This window comes from Moschus berezovskii, chromosome 10 (assembly GCF_049115385.1).
Source record: "Moschus berezovskii isolate FMDL1 chromosome 10, NW_MosBer_1.0, whole genome shotgun sequence".
NCBI lineage: Eukaryota > Metazoa > Chordata > Mammalia > Artiodactyla > Moschidae > Moschus > Moschus berezovskii.
The window spans coordinates 29,038,392-29,060,722 of NC_142469.1; the positions used below are offsets into that span (position 1 = coordinate 29,038,392).

The 22,331-nt window shown below is 37.2% G+C and overlaps 1 long non-coding RNA gene across 1 annotated transcript in view; it reads left to right on the top strand.

Annotated features, from left to right (window-relative positions):
- LOC129560684 (uncharacterized) overlaps positions 1-14,698 on the top strand; it is an 80,853-nt gene extending 66,155 nt beyond the window's left edge. Inside the window, exon 3 of the long non-coding RNA XR_016038392.1 lies at positions 6,040-14,698. This is a non-coding gene — a long non-coding RNA (uncharacterized LOC129560684). The remainder of the gene's footprint in view (positions 1-6,039) is intronic.
- Positions 14,699-22,331: the final 7,633 nt, after the last annotated feature.

The following is a 22,331-nucleotide window of genomic DNA, read 5'->3' on the forward strand; positions in this document are numbered from 1 at the left end:
GCAATAGAAAACTAACATGATCTGAGTTCCTTTTCTATATTCTTTTCACTCCTTTTCAGGCATAGATTAACTAGGAGCAAGAGTGCCCTACATGATTAATCTCAAAATGGGCAATTAAGACAATAATTGTAATGGAAACTTGGCTAATCAAAGCTGATTTACCTTATGTTAAGGCAACATTCTGTAAGTGCTGCTTATCAGAGTCACTTCTACATTTATATGTGTGTATTTTCTAAATTCAGATATAATGTTTTAAAAATTCCTTGCTGTTGTTCTGTCGCTAAGTTGTGTCCAACTATGCTACCCGATGTACTGCAACACACCAGGCTTCCTTGTCACTCCCAGAGTTTGTGAAAACTCATGTTCGTTGGTGATGCTATCTAACCATCTAATCCTCTGCCAACTCCTTCTCCTTTTGCCTTCAATCTTTCCCAGCGTCAAGGTCTTGTCCAATGAGTCAGTTCTTTGCATCAAGTGGCGCAAGGATTGGAGCTTCAGCATCAACCTTTCCAATCAATATTCAGGGTTGATTTCCTTTAGGATTGACTGATTTGGTCTTCTTGCAGTCTGAGGGACTCTCTAGAGTCTTCTCCAGCATCACAACTCAAAAGCATTAGTTCTTCAGCTCTCAGCATTCTTTATGGTCCAACTCTCACAACATACGTGGCTACTGAAAAACCATAACTTTGACTGTATGGACCTTTGTTAGCAAATTGATTTCTCTAGTCTCTAGTTTTTAATACTCTGCCTAGGTTTGTCATAGCTTTCTTTCCAAGGAGCAAGCATCTTTTAATTTCATGGCTGCAGTCACAATCTGCAGTGATTTTGGAGCCCAAGAAAATAAAATCTGTCACTGCTTCCACTTTGTCCCCTTCTATTTGCCGTGAAGTGATGGAACCAGATGCCATGATCTTAATTTTCTGAATGTTGAGTTTCAAGCCAGCTTTTTCACTCTTCTCTTTCACCCACATCAAGAGGCTCCTTGGTTCCTCTTCACTTTATGCTATTGAGAGTAGTATCATCTGCATAGTTGAGGTTGTTGATATTTCTTCTGGCAATCTTAATTTCAGCTTGTGATTCATCCAACCTAGCATATTTCTCATGATGAAATCTGCATACAAGTTAGATAAGCAGGGTGACAATATACAGGCTTGACATACTCTTTTCCCAATTTGGAACTGGTCTGTTGTTCCATGTCCAGTTCTAACTGTTGCTTCTTGACCCGCATACAGGTTTCTCAGGAGATAGATAAAGTGGTCTGGTATTCCCATCTCTTTAAGAATTTTCCACAGTTGTGATCCACACAGTCAAAGGCTTTGGCATAGTCAATGAAGCAGAAGTAGATGTTTTTCTGGAATTCCCTTGCTTTCTCTATGATCTAGCAAATGTTGGCAATTTGATCTCTGATTCCTCTGCCTTTTCTAAATCCAGGTTTTATATCTGGAAGTTCTTGGTTCACACATTGCTGAAACCTATCTTGAACTATTTTGAGCATAACTTTACTAAAATGTGAAATGAGCACAATATGTCCTTAATTGTTGCTTAAATATCTTCATAAAGTTAGTTTTATGAAATTGCATTGATATAAAAAGTCATTGTTTATGTGGAAGTTTACCTGTCATGGGCCGTGATTATTTTTCCTTACTAAGTGTGACCAGCACTTTGTGTCTTAAGGCAGAGTTAGATTTTATGTCATGGCAAAAGACAGAAGTTACATGTTGATAATAATACTTTGACAATTTACTTAAATGATTCTGTCTTAGATTAGATTGATATTTTCAAGGTTGAGTAATAGTTAAACTGGTTGTAAGTTGGACCCATTTGAAGTTCCTGCTTTTTATTTTCTTCATACATTATCAGCTCACCTCAGATAGTCAATGAATTCTTCATTGGAAATAGACTGATATATGTATAAAATCAAAGTCATGTACAGAGGTTAAAATTAAAAATGAACAAATTTATATCAAATAAATGCAATAAAAATGATGCTCCAAGTCTAAATATTGGTATCAGATGCTGCTGCTGCTGCTAAGTAGCTTCAGTCATGTCCGACTCTGTGCGAGCCCATAGACGGCAGCCTACCAGGCTCCTCTGTCCCTGGGATTCTCCAGGCAAGAACAGTGGAGTGGGTTGTCATTTCCTTCTCCGATGCAAGAAAGTGAAAAGTGAAAGTGAAGTTGCTCAGTCGTGTCCGACTCTTAGTGATCCCATGGACTGCAGCCCACCAGGCTCCTCCACCCATGGGATTCTCCCAATAATGTAAAGTAATTAACCTACAATTAAAAAAAAAAAGAGTACTGTAGTGGGTTGCCATTTCCTTCTCCAGAGGTATCAGATGAGAAAGAGTTTAAAGAAAAAGAAGAACATTAAAGTGAACAAAGTGGTTATTTTTTAGTAGGTGAAAGACACCAAAATACAATGAAATTCTAACAAAATGAAACTTTTACAAAGCAAGTAGAATATCAAAATCCATGAAAGAAAATACATTATAAATCAAGGAGAAAATAAAAAAAAATCCTGCAACTGTTGAAGAAGACTTCAATACAATACAATACTTTCTAATTATTTAAAAACAAATAGGTTAAGTTAGTCAGACAAAGGAAGACAAATATCATGATATCACTTATATGTGAAACTAAAAAGAGAGTACAGATAAATTTATCTACAAAACAGAAATACAATTACGGATATAGAAAACAAACAGAGGGGGAGGGATAAATTGGGACACTGGGATTGACATATACATATTACTATATATAGAATTATTTATTTTAAAAATTATTATTTAATTTTATTTATCTATTTATTTTTTTGATGGTGTAGCATGCAGGATCTTAGTTCTTGGACCATGGATCAAACCCATGCCTCCTGCACTGGAAGCCCAGTGTCCTAGGCACTGGACAGCCAGGGAATTCCCAAGTCTAGCTATTTAAAGCAAAAAGACATTTGACTCAGATAATTTAGTTCACACAAAATGCTGGAAAGAGAAGGGAACTGGGCTATGGTTCCCAGAATCACACTGCTCAATGGACCTGCAGGGTTGCTGCTACCTTTGCCGTGATCAGAGAAGTGGGTAATAATGCAAACTCCACCTGAACTGTCAAGTTCAAGAAAACAACCCTGGAGTTGTAATCCAGCGTCAGGAGACTGCTGCTCGTGCCTCCATTGCAAGTGCTTGTAAGCTTAGTGACCTGGCACCGAGGCAATACCATCTTTGTCCTTACTTGCCAGCTGCAAGAGACAAAATAAGAAGTCCCCTGCTTTACCTGCACCTTCCCAATCTTGAAGTTTGGATCAAGGATCTTACATTTTCAGTGTGATCTATTTCACATCTACATTTGAAATTGCCAGTTAACCTTGGAAATACGGATTTTAGCTTTCCAGCTTTTGTAGTTCCAAAAATCTCTTTAGAAAATAGAGAGAATGGCTACTTTGTGCCAGATTGATCATGTCTACCACATTTGTGAGACGAAAACAAAACTTTGAAAATAATGAGTGTGTATTTGAATCAAAAAATATATATATTAATGCTGCTGCTGCTGCTAAGTCACTTCAGTCGTGTCCGACTCTGTGTGACCCCATAGATGGAAGCCCACCAGGCTCCCCCGTCCCTGGGATTCTCCAGGCAAGAACACTGGAGTGGGTTGCCATTTCCTTCTCCAATGTGTGAAAGTGAAAAGTGAAAGTGAAGTCGCTCAGTCGTGTCCGACCCTTAGCGACCCCACGGACTGCAGCCTACCAGGCTCCTCCATCCATGGGATTTTCTAGGCAAGAGTATTAAACTGAATTATGCAAATCAGTCTCAGACCATGAATTACTAAAACTGGTAATCTATAATATGGATACAAGCCAAAGAATTGATACCTTTGAATTGTGGTGTTGGAGAAGATGCTTGAGAGTCCCTTGGATTGCAAGCAGATCAAACCAGTCAACTCTAAAGGAAAGCAACCTTGCACATTCATTGGAGGACTGATGTTGAAGCTGAAGCTCCAATCTTTTGGCCACCTGATGCAAAAAGCTGGCTCATTGGACAAGACTGTGATGCTGAGAAAGAATGAAGGCAGGAGAAGGGGGCGGCAGAGGATAAGGTGGTTAGATAGCATCACTCACTCAATGGATATGAATGTGAGCAAATTCTGGGAGATAGTGAAGGACAGGAAAGCCTGGCATGCTGCTGTTCATGGGATTGCAGAGAGTTGAACATGACTTAAGGCCTGAGCATGGGTTGCAAAGAGTCGGACTCGACTGAGCGACTGAACTGAACTGAACTAAACTGAAGGCCTGAGCAACAACAACAAAGCAAATAAAAAGAACCTCAAAGGTTAGAATTAGAAACTGTCCTATGAAATTTGGGGATCAAGTATGAAATTGAATCTATCAGTTCAGTTCAGTCGCTCAGTCGTGTCCGACTCTTTGTGACCCCATGAATCACAGCACGCCAGGCCTCCCTGTCCATCACCAGCTCCCGGAGTTCACTCAAACTCATGTCCATCGAGACGGTGATGCCATCCAGCCATCTCATTCTCTGTCGTCCCCGTCTCCTCCTGCCCCCAATCCTTCCCAGCATCAGAGTCTTTTCCAGTGAGTCAACTCATCGCATGAGGTGGCCAAAGATTTGGAGTTTCGGCCTTAGCATCAGTCCTTCCAGTGAACACCCAGGATTGATCTCCTTTAGAATGGACTGGTTGGATCTCCTTGCAGTCCAAGGGACTCTCAAGAGTCTTCTCCAGCACCACAGTGCAAAAGCATCAATTTTTCGGTGATCAGCCTTCTTCACAGTCCAACTCTCACATCCATATATGACCATGGGAAAAACCATAGCCTTGACTAGATGGACCTTTGTTGGCAAAGTAATGTCTCTGCTTTTTAATATACTATCAAGGTTGGTCATAACTTTCCTTCCAAGGAGTAAGCGTCTTTTAATTTCATGGCTGCAATCAGCATCCGCGGTGATTTTGGAACTCAAAAAAATAAAGTCTGACACTGTTTCCTCTGTTTCCCCATCTATTTCCCATGAAGTGATGGGACCAGATGCCATGATCTTTGTTTTCTGAATGTTGAGCTTCAAGCCAACCTTTTCACTCTCCTCTTTCACTTTCATCAAGAGGCTTTTGAGTTCCTCTTCACTTTCTGCCATAAGGGTAGTGTCATCTGCATATCTGAGGTTATTGATATTTCTCCCAGCAATCTTGATTATAGGACCCTTATAAAATAATGATGATGAAAGGTCACATAGTAGCATTTTCAGAATGAGACAAAAGACATAGAGAGTCAAATATATAGCATTAAATGCTTCCATTCTCAAAAGACCTGAATTCCTGGTCTTCTCTTTGACATCAGCTACTTGTAATAACTTTGCCTTCAAATTAAAATAAGAAGTGAGATAGTTTTTATATACTAAGTTTTCAACTTTTGAAACTATAATTTTCAGAGTCATCAAGGGCGGAGTGACAATGATATATTGCATACTCAGAAAAATTATAAATTCATACAAAAACTTTGAAGGGCAATTTGGCAATGTGTATCAAAAGCCTTTAAGATGAATAAGCTTTGATTCAGTGTTACCATTTTGGAAACATTATCCCAGGAAGATAGTCAGAAATATACACAAAATGCTGGGAATAGGTTAGCTAGTAAAACACTATTTAGCAAAATTGTTCAATATTAGTGAAAGGTTAGATAAAATATGGTATGGTATTAGTTCAGTGCTCTGTAACTTGAAAATAGTGTTTTGGAAAATATATTTAGTAACTTGGAAAATATTCATTATATATTATATAGATGTTCATTTATTATATATGTAGAGAATAATTTACAAAATAACATGGAAAACATGATATATATATATATACATACATATACATATATATATATATATAATCTAAAATAATACTGGAAAGCTAATGGAAGTGTATGAACAGTTTTGTAACTGTGGTTGATATATCAGTCAAGATAGGTTACATTATAGTTTGGAAACAAGAAAAACTGAAATCCCAGTGGCTTGATATACAATGGTTTATTTATTTTCTCTCTCTTAAGGTCTGCTGAGGGTACAGGCAGCTTTCCAGGGCAGCTGTCTTCCATGTGGGAGCATAGAACCACCCCCCTGGTTGGGAGCACAGGCTAACTTGATCATGTGGCACTTCCTTAACAATTCTTTCCACAATTGTTGTGGCAGTGGAAGAGAGAGTCTGCTCAGTCTTACAGGTACTTTTATCCCTTGAATTTATATTTCACCCATGCTGCTGCTGCTGCTACTAAGTCGCTTCAGTAGTGTCCGACTCTATGCAACCCCATAAATGGCAACCCACCAGGCTCCCCCGTCTCTGGAATTCTCCAGGCAAGAACACTGGAGTGGGTTGCCATTTCCTTCTCCAAATAAGCAAGTATAAATGATGAAAAGCCTAAGTACTTCAAACTAGAATTCAAAACTTTACTCACCCCGAATGGCTGAGTATCTCAAGTCATTCTAGTGCCTGAAAATTAGCTCCCAATGTATTTCCTTCCTTGACAATAATGTGCTGACTTATCTGAATGCATCATTTATTCTACCAGAGTCTCAATCACACTAGCTAAAATTAGGAAGAAATAGTTACATCAAAGCCTTGATGAAAATTCTAGAATATTTCATCAGTAAATAACAGTGAACTGAGATGCACAGCTTATATTGGTCTCTTAGACGTCTTTGAACACAGTCTGTTTTCTCCTTTAGATGATGCTCATAAATGTTAAATGCAGTGGACTCGAGTGATTTCATAGATGGAAATCATGTTGTTTATTCCAAGCAACCTGCCTTTATTTTCCCCAATGCCATTATTTTGTTTTTTGTTGGTCTCTTAAGTTTTGCCAGGGATTTTTATGGGCTCTAACTTTTAAACAGCAGTTTGTAGTGCTCACCATCAGTAGTGGGGCAGGGTAATATTTTAGTAATGTTTCTTCATCTTGTCTATAACCTTGTTTTAGCCCTTCTGCATTCTGGTGTGAAATAACATTGATTTTTTTCTTAAAGAAGAAAATTTACTTTTATAGTGAACTTCAAGGATGGAATCATGCCCTTTTGTTAGAACTGTATTAACAGCCACTGTGTACCATAGTTAGAAGACCACTGTAGTTGGTATATAAACATAATAAATCATAGAAAATAGGCTGATATTGAGCAAAACCTCAAATTACTGGATCTGCAAGAGATTTAGATTTCTTCCATTAGGGTTATTCTATCTCCAAGGTGAGAATGATGTGGTGCAGCAAGGATTTTTAAAATGTGTCATACAACTCTGATTAAATTACTCATGTATTGATGAATGACTTATTTGGAAGAGGTGAGATGGGATAAATGATGGAAAAAGAAAGACAAATTCTTTAAAAGGGAAATCATCTATGGTATTAAATATATAAGTTATATATGATTCCTTGATTCCTTCTGCATGTGGTTATAATCAAATCCAACTTTTCCTATTTCACATACAAAGTGAAGCTAAGAATTGGGCTAGGAGGGAATTTCAATTGGCTTTGACAGCATGGGGTAATTTTCAGCATGGCTTTGAGATAGTGGGTTTGCTTGGCTAATACATATTTTTCAGTATTGTCAATTGAGACAGAAACCCCAAACATTAGAAAAGTGTTTGAATATGGGGTATTGTGTGCCAGAAAGGCACATTGATTTTGGTGTACAATGTTAAGATCATGAATTTTGCTAAATACAATTGCAAACATATGTTCAATTGTAAAGCAGGGAATGAAAAGCAAATTAAAAAAATAAACAATACAAATGTGTTTCACTAAGAAGCAGTGAATAGCACCAAGGGTGTTTTAAAAAATTTTAACATTGTTCAACTACTATAACTACTTTTTGTATTGCTAATATATTAATGAGCCATATTATTTATGCTATTTCTTTCTACTTTTTAAATAATTGACTTAAGGATATTAAATTATGAATGCTTGTATTTTCCAGATTCAGTCTTTTTATTACTGAAGGCATTTTAAATAAAAAAAGGAACTTTGAGGATGATTGAAATTTTAACTTAATTATTAGAATGGTCTGTTCTGAAAATTTAACTTGGTTGGATCAGAATAGTATGGATTTTGAATGAACACTGATTTAAACTAGTTCAGACTGGGCAAAACCAGTTCAAACCGGCTCAGTTCAGTTCAGTTGCTCAGTCATATCCGACCCTTTGCGACCCCATGAACCGCAGCACACCAGGCCTCCTGGTCCATCACCAACTCCCACAGTTTACCCAAATTGATGTCCATTGAGTCGGTGATGCCATCCAACCATCTCATCCTCTGTCGTCCCCTTCTCCTCTTACCCTCAATCTTTCCCAGCATCAGGGTCTTTTCAAATGAGTCAGCTCTTCACATCAGGTGGCCAAAGTATTGGAGTTTCAGCTTCAACATAAGTCCTTCCAATGAACACCCACAAAATTGCTCAGACCGGTTCAAACCAGTTCAGACCAGTTCAAATTGGTTTAGACTGGTTCAAAGTGGCTCAGACTGGTTCAGACTGGCTCAAACTAGCTCAGACCAGTTCAAACAGGTTCTGACCAGTTTAAACTGGCTCAGACCAATTTAGACTGGTTCAAACTGGTTTGGACTAGCTCAGACCAGTTCAAACTGGTTTGGCCTAGTTCAAACAGATTCAGGCTGGTTCAAACCATCTTTGAGGAGATGGTTAAATCTGATTCAGATTGGTTCCAACTGGCTCAGGGCAGTTTAAACTGTATCAAATTGGTTTTTATCAGAATAGACTGGTTTAGATTGGAATAGACCATGTTGGTTTAGACCAGTTTAGAGTGGAGCAGACCGGAGTAGACTGAAATAGACTGATATAGACTGGAATCGACCAGAATAGACCAGGAATAATAGACTGACATAGACCAGTATTTTCAGGTCATTTTCTGCCATTACTGCAAAAGTATATCCTCAGAGTTACTCCTGTGACAACTGGTGGTTAAACTTCAAATCTGAGAATGTGTCATTTTCCTTTCTCTCAAACTTACAAGCAAAAGGAAGGATTCAGTTTATTTATTCTTTCATCTACTTAATGTATGCCTTTCTCTAAGATGTATATGCTTGTCTATTTTTCTCTTACATTTGTCTTGGTAATGGAGCCTGTCTTAAATCCCAAGTTTCTGTAGGATAGGGACCATGCCTATTTAATTTGCTTTTAACACATCCAAACCAATGCAATAAAAATATATGAACTTAACACATGAATCTTGATGATGATGATTATAATAATTTGTTGTTTCTCTTTTGCTAATCCATTCTTGCTGACAGCAAAGTTTTTTGTATTTTTGTATATATTTTCATATTTCAGCAAAACTGTAAAGACATAATGCATAAAATTTGACTTCAATATTTCTTTAATTTTATCCCAATTCTCTAGCTCTTTTCTATTTATCTGCTGAAATTACAGATGAAGTCAAATCTTTAAATTCATTGCAAATTTCTCTTTGGATTTACAAGTCTGTTGATTATATCATATTAGTCACTATTAATATAAGGTGAACATTAAAGAAATGGGAAAGGAATAGTTAAAAGAAAAATACTACACAACAATGCATGGTATTTCTCTCCCCACATTCTAATGTAATCCATCATGGCCCAGACTTTAAAAATCTGCTGGGTTCCCAGAGAATTATGAGCATTCTTTTCTTCACTGAGATTTTCTGTGTTCTATACATTTAAGAAACTCCATACTTTTTTCTTTTTTTTTAACCTCAGAGAGGATCTACTGTACATGCAAAAGTAACTTACAGAGAGTCACATTTCAATATAAATATGTAACTATAATAGTAATAAGCATATCACTAACATTAAGTCACTAACATTGTCTTCTCATTGGAAATCATATCATTACAGTTATTAATTGATATCTGTAGGCTTCCTTACATTGCTTCACATGCTATACCTAAACACTTGGATTTTCAAAAGCAGGTTTCATGTTACATACATCATCTATATGCTTATATCCCCACCTTGTATAGTTCAGCAAACAATGGATTCTAATAATAAAAATATTTAAGTACATCTTGAATATAGTTGCTATTATTAGTTAGTATGGTATTCTTATGCATTAGTTTATGGAGTTAACCACAAGTCTCAAACGAAAGTTAAATTATAAATTCCTAAAGAGAAAACCCTTTAGGTAATGGATCTTTATTTACTTGCATGTTTTATACATCAACATAGCTCTCGGTGAATTCACTCTTTTATCTTCTCCTATCTCCATGCCATTTTGTCTGTTCTCCCACTACTGAAATTTGGTAGTAGCTCCCTTTGGGTAGATCTGAAGTCTAATACTCTAGCCTGTGTGAAACAAAGGAGAGAAATTTGTTGAAAGACTATAAGTGGCTGAAATATTTTTGACAACATCCAAAACTGCAATCCTAAAAGAGCACTACCTTCACTCAGATCTCACTTAGTCATTGTTTATACAATATTAAATATTATATGTGCAACATATATAGGAAGTATCCGTTCGTTCCACCGCTCAGTCGTGTCCGACTCTGTGACCCCGTGGACTGTAGCCTACCAGGCTTCTCCGTCCATGGGATTCTCCAGGCAAGAATACTGGAGTGGGTTACCGTTTCCTTCTCCAGGGGATATTCCTGACCCAGGGATCGAACCCGGGTCTCCCGCATTGGAGGCAGACGCTTTAACCTCTGAGCCACCGTAGGTGCTCTAAAAATAAAATTGAGTCCTGTCAGCTTTGTATCAAAAGAAGAGACTAAAATGAATCTACATAAAACAGACAAAACTTGAACAGCAGTGTGTGTTTTGTTTAATTTGTATATGTAAGATAACCTGCACCTTTCAGTAGTTCCCAAGGTAACACTGGTACATCATAGTTAAATAATTGGAATTTGCAATAATGGCTTTGAGTCTTCTAGAATAAGTTAAATAATTTTAATTTCTGTTTCTTTAATGACATTTTGGAGTACACACACACAAAAAACTTTTTCAGGCAAATATTATCTTCTTTGAGGTCAAAAAATTCATGAAATTTGACACAAAAATCTTTCAAACAAATACAAGTGATACCATAACAACTGAAGAAATCTGTGTCCCACAATAAGAAAAGGTTTACTGAAAGATGGTCTATCAACCCAATAGAATGTTATTGAATCATTTAAACTATACTCATGAGAACTATATAAAGATATGGAATGTTAACAGTGTTAAGTGAAGAAGTGATCATAGAATTACACAGACATTTGATTGATCACTGCTATTTAAAAGAAGCTTATTTGTCAATAAAGATTGGAATGAAATAAAAGAAATGGAAACACAGAACATAGAGGCCATGAAGCCATGTTCACAAACTTGGAAACAGGTTTCCTGAGTTTGGGTTCCAGATTTGTTGCTTTTTAGTTGCCCTACTTTGAGCAAATTATGAAACTAAACCCAAGTGTCTTAGTTTAGTCATCTGATAAACAAGGACAGATTATCTTTGTATTCTTTTATAAGGATTAAGCATATAGTATATGTGAAAAACACTAAGAATAATGCCTGGAACATAAAATTACTACATATGTTGATAAAACTTTTAAAAATAATTATATTATATTGCTGAGATTAAAGGGGCTTCCCAGATGGTGCAATGGTAAAGGATCTGCCTGCAATGCAGAAGAAGTGAATTTGATCCCTGGGTCAAGAAGATCCCTTGGAGAAGGAAATGGCGACTCACTCCAGTATTCTTGCCTGGGAAATCCCATGGACAAAGGAGCCTGGTGTGCTAGATGAGATTAAAGGGGAATTTTGTGTTAGGTAAATTTTGAATTAGGTAAAGTGAGTTAGGTAATTTTGAATTAGGTAAAGTGAATTAAAATAAAAGATTGCATCATGTGAGTTACTATCACTTAAAAAGTCAAGAAATTGCATAAATGATTTAGAGAAAATGATTAAAGTGAAATATTTTTGGATTTTGAAAGAAATACACTTAGCTACCTGGAAAGTTCAGCTAATAGTTGATTTCCTAAAACACCTAGATTAGTCCAGACATTACTATCTCTAGTTATTTGTCTTTTGTTTTACAAACTGCCACCATATTATTCTCTGCATTTATCCTTGGTTATGTCATGTATGTTTGGCTTTTGCAGTTATACATTTAGTTTGTATTCACTAATATTATTTAATTTTCTCTTCACATAAATAATGGCAAGTAACTAAATCCTATTGGGCTTTGACATTTTCTTTCCACAGAAACGTTTTTGAAAGTAAAAACTCAACTTCCCTTCTAAGTGTCCACACTCTACTTTGTGACTCATTTTGCTGTGATTTTCATGTAGTTTCTTCAGGTCCCTGATCTTTTCCTTTTGAACCTCTTAGAAGGGACTCTCTGGGATCCAGAAATTCTTATGGGTCAGGTGTAAAATTCCTTTATGGGTACTGTAGTCTATGGAGACTGGAAACTCAGCTGCTACCATTGGCAGTTGCTAGGAAATTCCAGATTAACAATGGTCTTAACTTTATACACAAACAAGCCTCTATAACTAAATTCAATTATCTCCACAAATGTACCATGATTCAGACTCTGCTGGTCCTTCATACTTTCAGTCTACCTCATGTTATGGTGTTGGCCATAGACATGGATGAATCCAGAACAAGGACACTATTTCATGGGGTGGGGAAGTCCTTTATTTGGTTATTTTCTATTAGGATAGTTGTCTCCTTCCAGTGTGGCTGTGAAGAAAAGGTTTATGGTTGTTCTTGGAAGGGAACAGCACTACTCGTAGGAAGCTTGAGGTAGGTTGAATAGAATAGCCTTTCCTTTGCTTGCCTCACCTTGAATTAAATTTCCCATGTTAACAGATAGAGATGTGACCTTGGCAGTAGTAGAAAGGCACAGAGAAAGCTGGAGTCCTGGTTTTAGGCCTATGTAGTGGCCACAGGACTGGAAAAGGTCAGTTTTCATTCCAGTCCCAAAGAAGGGTAATACCAAAGAATGTTCAAACTACTGTACAAATGCACTCATATCACATGCTAGCAAAGTTATGCTCAAAATCTTTCAAACTAGGCTTCAGCAGTTCGTGAACTGAGAAATTCAAGATGTACAAACTGGATTTAGAAAAGTCAGAAGAACCAGAGATCTGATTGCCAACATTCACTGGATCTTAGAAAAAGTGAGGGAATTACAGAAAAACATCTATTTCTTCATTGACTACGTTAAAGCCTTTGACTGTGTGGATCACAACAAACTGTGGAAAATTCTTAAATAGATGGGAATACAAGACCACCTTACTTTCATCCTGAGAAACCTGTATGCAGGTCAAGGAGAAATATTTAGAACTGGACATGGAACAACTTGAGTACAACAAGGCTATATATTATCCCCTTACTTATTTAACTTCTATGCAGGGTATATCATGCCAAATGCCAGGCTGGATGACTCACAAACTGGAATCAAGATTTCCAGAAGAAATATCAATAACCTCAGATATGCAGGTGATATCACTCTAATGGCAGAAAGCAAAGAGAAACTAAAGAGCCTCTTGATGAAGGTAAATGAGGACAGTGAAAAAGCTGGCTTGAAACTCAAAAAACACTAAGATCATGGCAGCTGGTCCCATTACTTCATGGCAAATAGAAGGGTAAAAAGTGAAAGCAGTGATAGATTTTATTTTCTCAGGCTCTAAAATCAATATGGATGGTGACTGTAACCATGATACTTGAGAAAATTAAGACACTTGCTCGTTGGAAGGAAAACTATGACAAATCTAGACAGTGTATTAAAAGGCAGAGGCACTTTGCCAACAAAGAGTCCATATAGTCAAAGCTATAGTTTTTTTGGAAGTCATATGGATGTGAGAGTTGAACCATAAAGAAGGCTGAGCTCCAAAGAACTGATGCTTTTAAATTGTGGTGCTGGAGAAGACTCTTGGGAGTCCCTTGGACTGCAAGGAGATCAAACCAGTCAATCCTAAAGGAAATCAACCTTGAATATTCTTTGGAAGGACTGATGCTGAAGCTGAAGCTCCAATCCTTTGGCCACCTGATGTGAAGAGCTGATTCATTAGAAAAGACCCTGATGCTGGGAAAGATTGAAGGCAAAAGGAGAAGGGGGGCGACAGAGGATGAGATGATTAGATAGCATTACTAACTCAATGGGTATGAATGTGAGCAAATTGAGAGATAGTGGAGGACAGAGGAGCCTGGTGTGCTGCAGTCCATGGGGTCACAAAGAGTCAGACATGACTTAGCAACTGATCAGCAATTGACATGTAGCTCTATGTAGTTCAGCCTAACTTACAAGCTAAGTTAGATTCCATGTGGATATTTGAGCCAAAGGGAGCAGCTAATAATGAGTCACTCCTTTAACTGGTGTTCTTATATTTATGTTTTGACACTAGAAGTGTGCCAAACCTGAAGCCAAACTGAGACAAGCAAAGAGGTCTCTTTCACAGAAAGACTATGGGTTGTGACTCAATCGCTGTCTGCACAGGGCCCTAGTTGTGGCAGCTTGCCAAGAACCATCTTTCTGATTATCATGGTCCTGTGGGACTTAACCATGCAAGTTTACCTGGGTGCAAGAGCTAGGCAATCAAGGGGCTTGGGTTATAGCTGCAAAAATTGGGGTGAAAATCAGATGTGAAAACCAGGGCACCAACTGCATATAAAGCTCCTTTTTGGTAGACACTGGTGGTCTGGGCATGGCAGAGGGAGAATATGAAGACAGCACCTATTCTCTGTGATCCCTGGAAAGGACTGCTGTCAGCTCCTAATTAAGGACTGCTTAATTAGAAACCTGACCTTCAGACTGCAGCCCTGATGATTAACTAATAGGTCTCTTTCACAGAAAGACTGAGATCCTGGGCCTGTTGCCTCTTGTGACCTGGGGGTGGTATTTGTTTAAGAATTCTTTCTTCATGGTTTATAGTCTCATGAGAACCACAAGTGTAGGTCCTACTAGTCACCAGAGCCACAATAATCAGGGTGCCAGACAGATATGAAGTCCTTTGTGGGACCCCAAGTCCTTTGTGGGACCCCAATTATTATGGCCTCATGGGACCAAAAACACAAGCTTCCCTGGCCTCCAGAGCCAGGCAGCCAGGAAATGTCCCCTGGGTAGCAGCTGCAGAGATCAAGGCACCAGACACATAAAAAAATTTCCCTTCTCAAAGATACTGGTACTGTAAAGCATGACAAAGGAACAGAGAGCCTTGCAGTCTCTGTCCCTGGAGAGTGCTCCAGGAGGCTTCTAGAATATGTTAAATTAGATGCCTGCCCATCAGGGAAATGCTTATTATAAGCAAATTATCCTTCTTTACTCTAAGTATGGGAGAAATTTGCTGTGTCTGAGCTGGATTCAGAAGTGGGTAAGTCTGAGCTTGGGTCCTTTAAGAGCTGTCTCTCAGTTTGCTGCAATTTTATGGATCTCAGGACACAAACCTTGTTAATTTTTATAGTTGGATGTTTTGGGGTCTTTTCTCTTTGGTACAAATTCTAAAAGTTGAAGTGCCTGATGTGGAGTTTAAGCTATTTTCTCCTTAGGGAGAAGCTCTGGCTTTTGAGTTTTCTCCTGGTTGTAGGCATGGGGTTTATGGTCAGACTGTCTTCTATGCACTTCAGTGTGGTTTTGTTCTTGTTTTCCCAAAGTGAAGTCATCACTCAGCCAGCTTTAGGTTTCCTTTAAGAAGAAATTGTTCCATATGTAGCTGTAGACTCAGAGTATCCATGGGAGAAGGTAATTTCAGGATATTCCCATGTCACTATCTTGAACTGGAAACAAATAGGAGTCACAGAGCTGAAGAAAATAATAACTAAGAGAAAAATGCACTAGAGGGGTTCACATAGAGGGGTAGAAAAAAATAAAGCATAGGAAAGGAACTAGTCAATTTGAAGAAAAGGCAGTCTAATTCATTCAATCAGAGCAGCCAAAAGAGAAAAGAATGAAAAAAAGTGAAAATAGCTTAAGGGCTTATGGACATCAAACTAAATAATGTTCACATTATTGGGGTCCCAAAAGAATAAGAAAGGGGCAGAAATCTTGTTTGAAGAAATAATGGCTTAAACCTTTATCAATCCAGATAAGGAAATAGACATCCAGATCTGTTAAACCCAGACAATTCCAAATAAGATGACTCCAAAGAGACCATCAAGACACATTATACTTAAAATATCAAAGTTAAAGACAAGAACAGAATATTAAAAGCAGCAAGAGAAAAGCAACTTGTTATGTACAAAGGAACCCCCATAAGACTATTAACAGATTTTTTCAGCAGAAACATTGCAGGCTAAAAGAGAGTGGCACAAAGGAAAAAGAAAAGCTTCCAACCAGGAATGTACTACCCCGTAAAGTTAACATTCAGAATTGAAGGAGAGATAAAGAGGTTTCCAGGCAAGCAAAAACTAAAGGAGATCATTACCACTAAAGCAGCCTTATGAGAAATGATAAAGGGACTTCATTAGGTTGAAAAGAAAGGGCACTAATTAGTAACAAGAAAACAAAGAGTAAATCTCACTGAGAAGGTAAATGTAAAAGTGAATTTAGTGGTTAATCACTTATAAAGCTAGTAAAAAGTTAAAAGGCAAAAGTAGTAATAAAAACTATGATTATATTAATTATTTAATGAATACATAAGATAAAAAGATGTAAAATGTGCCATCAAAAATGTAAAATATTAGGGGAGGACAGTAAAAATCTTGAACTTTAAATTAAAATGGGATTAAACTTACATTGTTATCAACTTAAACTATTGTAGATACAAGTTGTTATATGTAACTCTTATCATAACCACAAAGCAAAATCTTATAGTAAATACACAAAAAATAGAGAAAGGGGTATAAGCGTATCACTAAAGAAAGTCTTTAAATCACAAAGAAAAAGAGCAAGAGAAGAAGAAAGGAACAGAAAAGAACTACAAAAACAACCATAAAAAAAATGAACAAAAGAACAGTAAGCATTAACCTATTTATCATTGCTTTAAATAAAAATTAGTTAAATTCACTGATTCAAAGACATTACAGTGGTAGAATGGACACATCAATATGTTACCTACAAAGAACTGAAAATAAAAGGATAGAAAAAGATATTCCACGCAAATGGAAACCAAAAGAAAACTGAAGTAACTATACATATATCAGACAAAATGGACTTTAAAACAAAGACTGTAATAAGAGACACAGATAGGCATTACATAACAGTGAAGAGGTCAATAATAAGAGGATATAACATTTGTAAATCTTTATGCATCCAGCACAGGAGTACCTCAGTATATAAAGGAAATATAAAAAGACCTAAAAGGATGTGCTCTCTTGTCACTTTTATGCGACATAGTTTTGGAAGTCCTAGCCAGAGCAATTAGACAGGAGAAAGAAATTAACAGCATCCAAGTTGGAAAGGAAGACATAGAACTGTCTCTATTTGCAGATAACATGATACTCATATAGAAAAATCTTAAGGATTTCATTAAGAAACTTAGAACTAACAAATTCAGTAAAGTTGAAGGATGCAGAATCAATATACAAAAATCTGTTGCATTTCTATATACTAATAATGAACTACCAGAAAGAGAAAGGAAGCAATCCTGTTTACAACTGCATCAAAAAAAGAAAATATCTAGGAAAAAATTTAACTGAGGAAATAAAAGTCCTATACATGGAAACCATGACATTAATGAACAAAACTGAAGATGACACAAATAAATGGAAAGATAGCACATGCTCATGGATTGGAAGAATCAATATTGTTAAGATGTCCATACTACTCAAAGCAATCTATAGATTCAGTGCAGTCCTTATCAAAATTCCAATGGCATTTTTCCCAAAAATAGGACAAATAATCCCCAAATTTGTGTGGGGCTACAAAAGATCCTGAACAGCCAAGATTATCTTGAGAAAGAACAACAAAACTGGAGGTTATCATGTTTCCTGATTTCAAACTACATTACAAGCTATAGTAATCAAAATAGTATGCTATTGGCATAAAAGCAGACACAGATCAACAGAACAGAATAGAGAGCCCAGAAATAAACACATGCATATATGTTCAATTAATTTATAGCAAAGCAGCCAAGCATATACAATGGGGAAAGGACAGTCTCTTCAATAAATGTACTGGGGAAGCAATAGCTAGATGCAAAAAAAAAAAAAAGAGAAAAGAAAATCTACTTCCATCTTACACCACATACAAAAATAACTCAAAATGGATGTAAGACTTGAAACCATAGAACTCCTAGAAGAAAACATAACTGGTAAGCTTCTTGACATAGATCTTGGTGGTGACTATTTTGAAGCTGACACCAAAAGTAGAAACAAAAGCAAAAATAAATAAATTTGTCAGCACTGTACCAAAAAGCTTCTGCATAACAAAGGAAAGTATTAGCAAAAGTAAAAGTAACCTTTGTATGAGAGAAAATGTTTGTGCATCATCTGATAAGGAGCTAATAAACAAAGTATATAAAGAACTCCTGCAAATCAATGGAAAACAAGCCAATTAAAGGATGGGTTGAAGATCTGAAGAGACATTTTTTCATAGAAGACATACAGATAGCCAATGGGTACATGAAAAGATATTCAGTATCATTAATCATTCAGTTCAGTACAGTTCAGTCGCTCAGTCGTGTCCGACTCTTTGCAACCCCATGAATCACAGCACGCCAGGCCTCCCTGTCCATCACCAACTCCCGGAGTTCAGTCACACTCACATCCATCGAGTCGGTGATGCCATCCAGCCATCTCATTCTCTGTCGTCCCCTTCTCGTCCTGCCCCCAATCCTTCCCAGCATCAGGGTCTTTTCCAGTGAGTCAACTCGTCACATGAGGTGGCCAAAGTATTGGAGCTTCAGCTTTAGCATCAGTCCCCCCAATGAACACCCAGGACTGATCTCCTTTAGAATGGACTGATTGGATCTCCTTGCAGTCCAAGGGACCCTCAAGAGTCTTCTCCAGCACCACAGTTCAAAAGCATCAATTCTTCGGTGATCAGCTTTCTTCACAGTCCAACTCTCACATCCATAATGACCACGGGAAAAACCATAGCCTTGACTAGAGAAATGCAAATCAAAATCACAATAAAGCTTCACTTGAATGTTTATGAAGAAGGAAAGAGATAACAGCTGTTAGATAGGATGTGTTGAAAAGGAAAACCCTGTGCACTATTTGTGGGAATATAAATTGGTTCAGCCACTATGGAAAAAGGTATGGAGGCACTTCAAAAAACTAGAAAGAGAACTACCACAATATTTAGCAATTCCACTCTGGATGTTTATCTAAAGAAATGAATATACCAATTCAAAAAGATATATGCACACCCATATTCATTGCAGCATTATTTACAATATCCAAGATATAGAAATATCAAGTGTGATTGACAAATGAATGGATAAAGAAATTGTGATACACACACACACACACACACGCATATTACTATATATGTCATTCAGCCATAAAAAATGAAATCTTGCCATTTGTGACAACATGTATGGAGCTTAGGGGCATTATACTAAGTGAAGTAAGTCAGAGAATGATAAATACTGTATAATCTATCTTACATGTGAAATCTAAAAAAAAAAGCAAAACCAAAAAACCAAGTTCAGATATACAGAGAACAAACTGATGATTGCCAGAGGTGAGGGGTTGAATGTAAGAGAAATAAGTGAAGGGAGTCAAAAGGTAGAAGAAAAAAGGCAAATACTGTAGGTATCTGTTAAGTGTTAATTCAGGTGCATTGTGTGTGTATGTTTTATGATAAGTGCTAGAAAGATTATCTCATCTACTCTGTACTACGTTGAGTATAGCAAGATATATATAGATAATTTATAAACTTCTAATTGTCATGTTGCCTGAGAAAGGCAAAAAAATAAAAACATTTTTATCTCTGACATGAATCATATTATTTATATCTTTGATTAAGAAATTTTTTTCCAAAAATTTCTTAAGAAGTTTATGTTTTTCAGTTGTCCCTTTCTCTGTTATTGAAATTTCCTGCATCAAGAAAGCATAGCACTGTCATTTTCAGTATCTTCAACATTAAGCACCATGGCAATAGACAATGTACTAATTTAGAAATAGAGATTTTTAGGAATGTAGTAATTCAGCTTTATGGAAAACAGGCAAATGACTCAATAAAACCATCTGGTTACTAAAAACAAAAACGAAAAACCTGTATGCCACACTTATGTGTCCCTGCTGTGTGAGTGGCCTATCATGGGATGGGGCCTGCTTAAACTCACCACTGACAGCTGGTTACCATTTAGTTGGTAGTGTTGGTGCCCAGTTATTTTCAGTCTGGCTTGGCTCTGGCAGTGGCTCACATCTAAGTGATGGCTCAATTTGTGGGCCCAGGTTTTTAGGGTTTAAATGCCCCTGAATTCACTGTAAGGCATAATCTAGGCCTGTGTGGGTGCTTCTTCAAAGTTGACCTGAAGGCTTTCAAGAAGTTTGAAAGTATCACGATTTCCTGGCTTTGACACGGCCTGGACCTTCCTTATGGGATAGTTGCTGTCCATGGAGGTGTCTTAGGACTTGGCTGCCCTTTTCTCTAAGAAGCAACAGGAGGGTATTGTTAATAGCTTGGGGACAATGAGATAACTGCTTTCAAGATTTTCTAGATTTTTTGCCACACGAGGCTGTCTTTGGTGAGAACTGTATTGACACACATGTGTGTGCATCCAGGGCTGTGGAGCACAGACATCTGCTGTGCATGTACCTTATGGATCTACTAGGAATCAGCTAGACATTGGAAGTTGGCTTTTGGAATTTGTTATATCTGCTGCCAGGTCACAAGGTTGTGTTGGTTAGTTCAGGAGTTAAAAGGCCCAAATGGTAGTGAAAGTAAAGAAAATATCTACTCAGGTTGAGGAACTAACTGACCAATCTCAAGAAATTATAGCTTCTTTTATGTTCATATTTATTTTGTTCCCAATTTACAGTTCCTAGAAGTCAGAAAACGCTTGGATCCCACTGTCCCTTTTTTAAAAAAAATATTTTAAGACAAAGAAGTTATTTATTTTTGCAAGCTAATGGCCTTTAATATAATTTTTATGCATGTTTGAGTATATTTTAGAGTTGGAAGAGTAAATGAAATGCAGTATTTACATTTTGCTAATTTTCTTCTCTTGTCAGAAAGCTGCTATTTTGCAGAAAGAGAAATATGTTAAAAATGTATGTATTTTAACTATAAAAATCAATTGTCATAAATTGTATATATAGCAAATCACATGGGAAGTCTTTATTTCCTAATTTAAAAAATCTGCCTCAAAGAAATATTTCAGCACACAGAGGCACATGGGCCACTTGGCAGACGGCCTAATTGAAACCAAGGGCCCAGGAGAAGAGCTGAACTCTGCATCTGCCGTCCAGAACTGGCTGCGCTACACTTTGAACCAGTGCTGATGGCTTTGTACACAAAGATCAAAATGAGTTTGTTTTATTCAGCTGGGTTGTGGAGGTGCACATATTTTGGCTTCTGGATGCAATAAAGCATTGAGCTCTCAGATAAACAAACTATAAATCTAATCAAGCCTGGGCACAATGATAAGTGGATTGCTTGAGAGAGGGGGAGACAGAGACAGCCACAGAGAGACAGAGAAAGACTCACGAGATAAAATGGCCCGATTCCATTTTATGCAGTGGAGTACTGAATCTGAAACTTGGAACACTGCCAGTTTTAGCAACTATTTCTTCTTCTTCTTCCTTTTCCTCTTCCTTCTTCTCCTCCTCCTCTCATCTGCCTTCTTGTCATGCTGCAGTGAGACTGAAGATATATCCTCCCTTAAAGAATTGTCCAGGGAGAGACATCAGACTCCTGGAATGGAAGCAGGTGAATTAGTATAAAATGTTTCTTCTTAAAGTTGTGTTTGAGGACTTTGAAATATTTCCCTCTCTTTCTCAAAGCAGTTTAGGCAAATAATGTAGAGGCAGTGTATTCCTGTGCTATTTGTAGCCATCAGTGGTGTTATCATGTAACCTTTATTTGTCCCCAGTTATGTGCCTGGAAGTAACACAAAAGAACAATGAATGTTCCATGTTAAACATGTTTAGATGTAAGCACTCCAAAGCATAGTTGAATGTTTGAGCCATGACAAAGAAATGGAAAGGTGTCATTGATTTATTCATATGCTTTGGATGTGCTGACCCACCACACAACTTCAAATATTGTTGGAATCAATCCATCTCCTTACTTTACTAAGTAGCTGCCAGATAAATCTCCAGATATAATAAAATATGTGTCCATTAGGAATGACTGAATTCCACAACTAGATTCCACCTGAAATCTGAATGATGAAGTTTTTATTTAAAGTGAAAACATAGGTTGACAGGTTTAAAAACTGCCCAAGAAATAAATAACAGTGATTTAGAAATTTCCTCCAATAATACAGGAA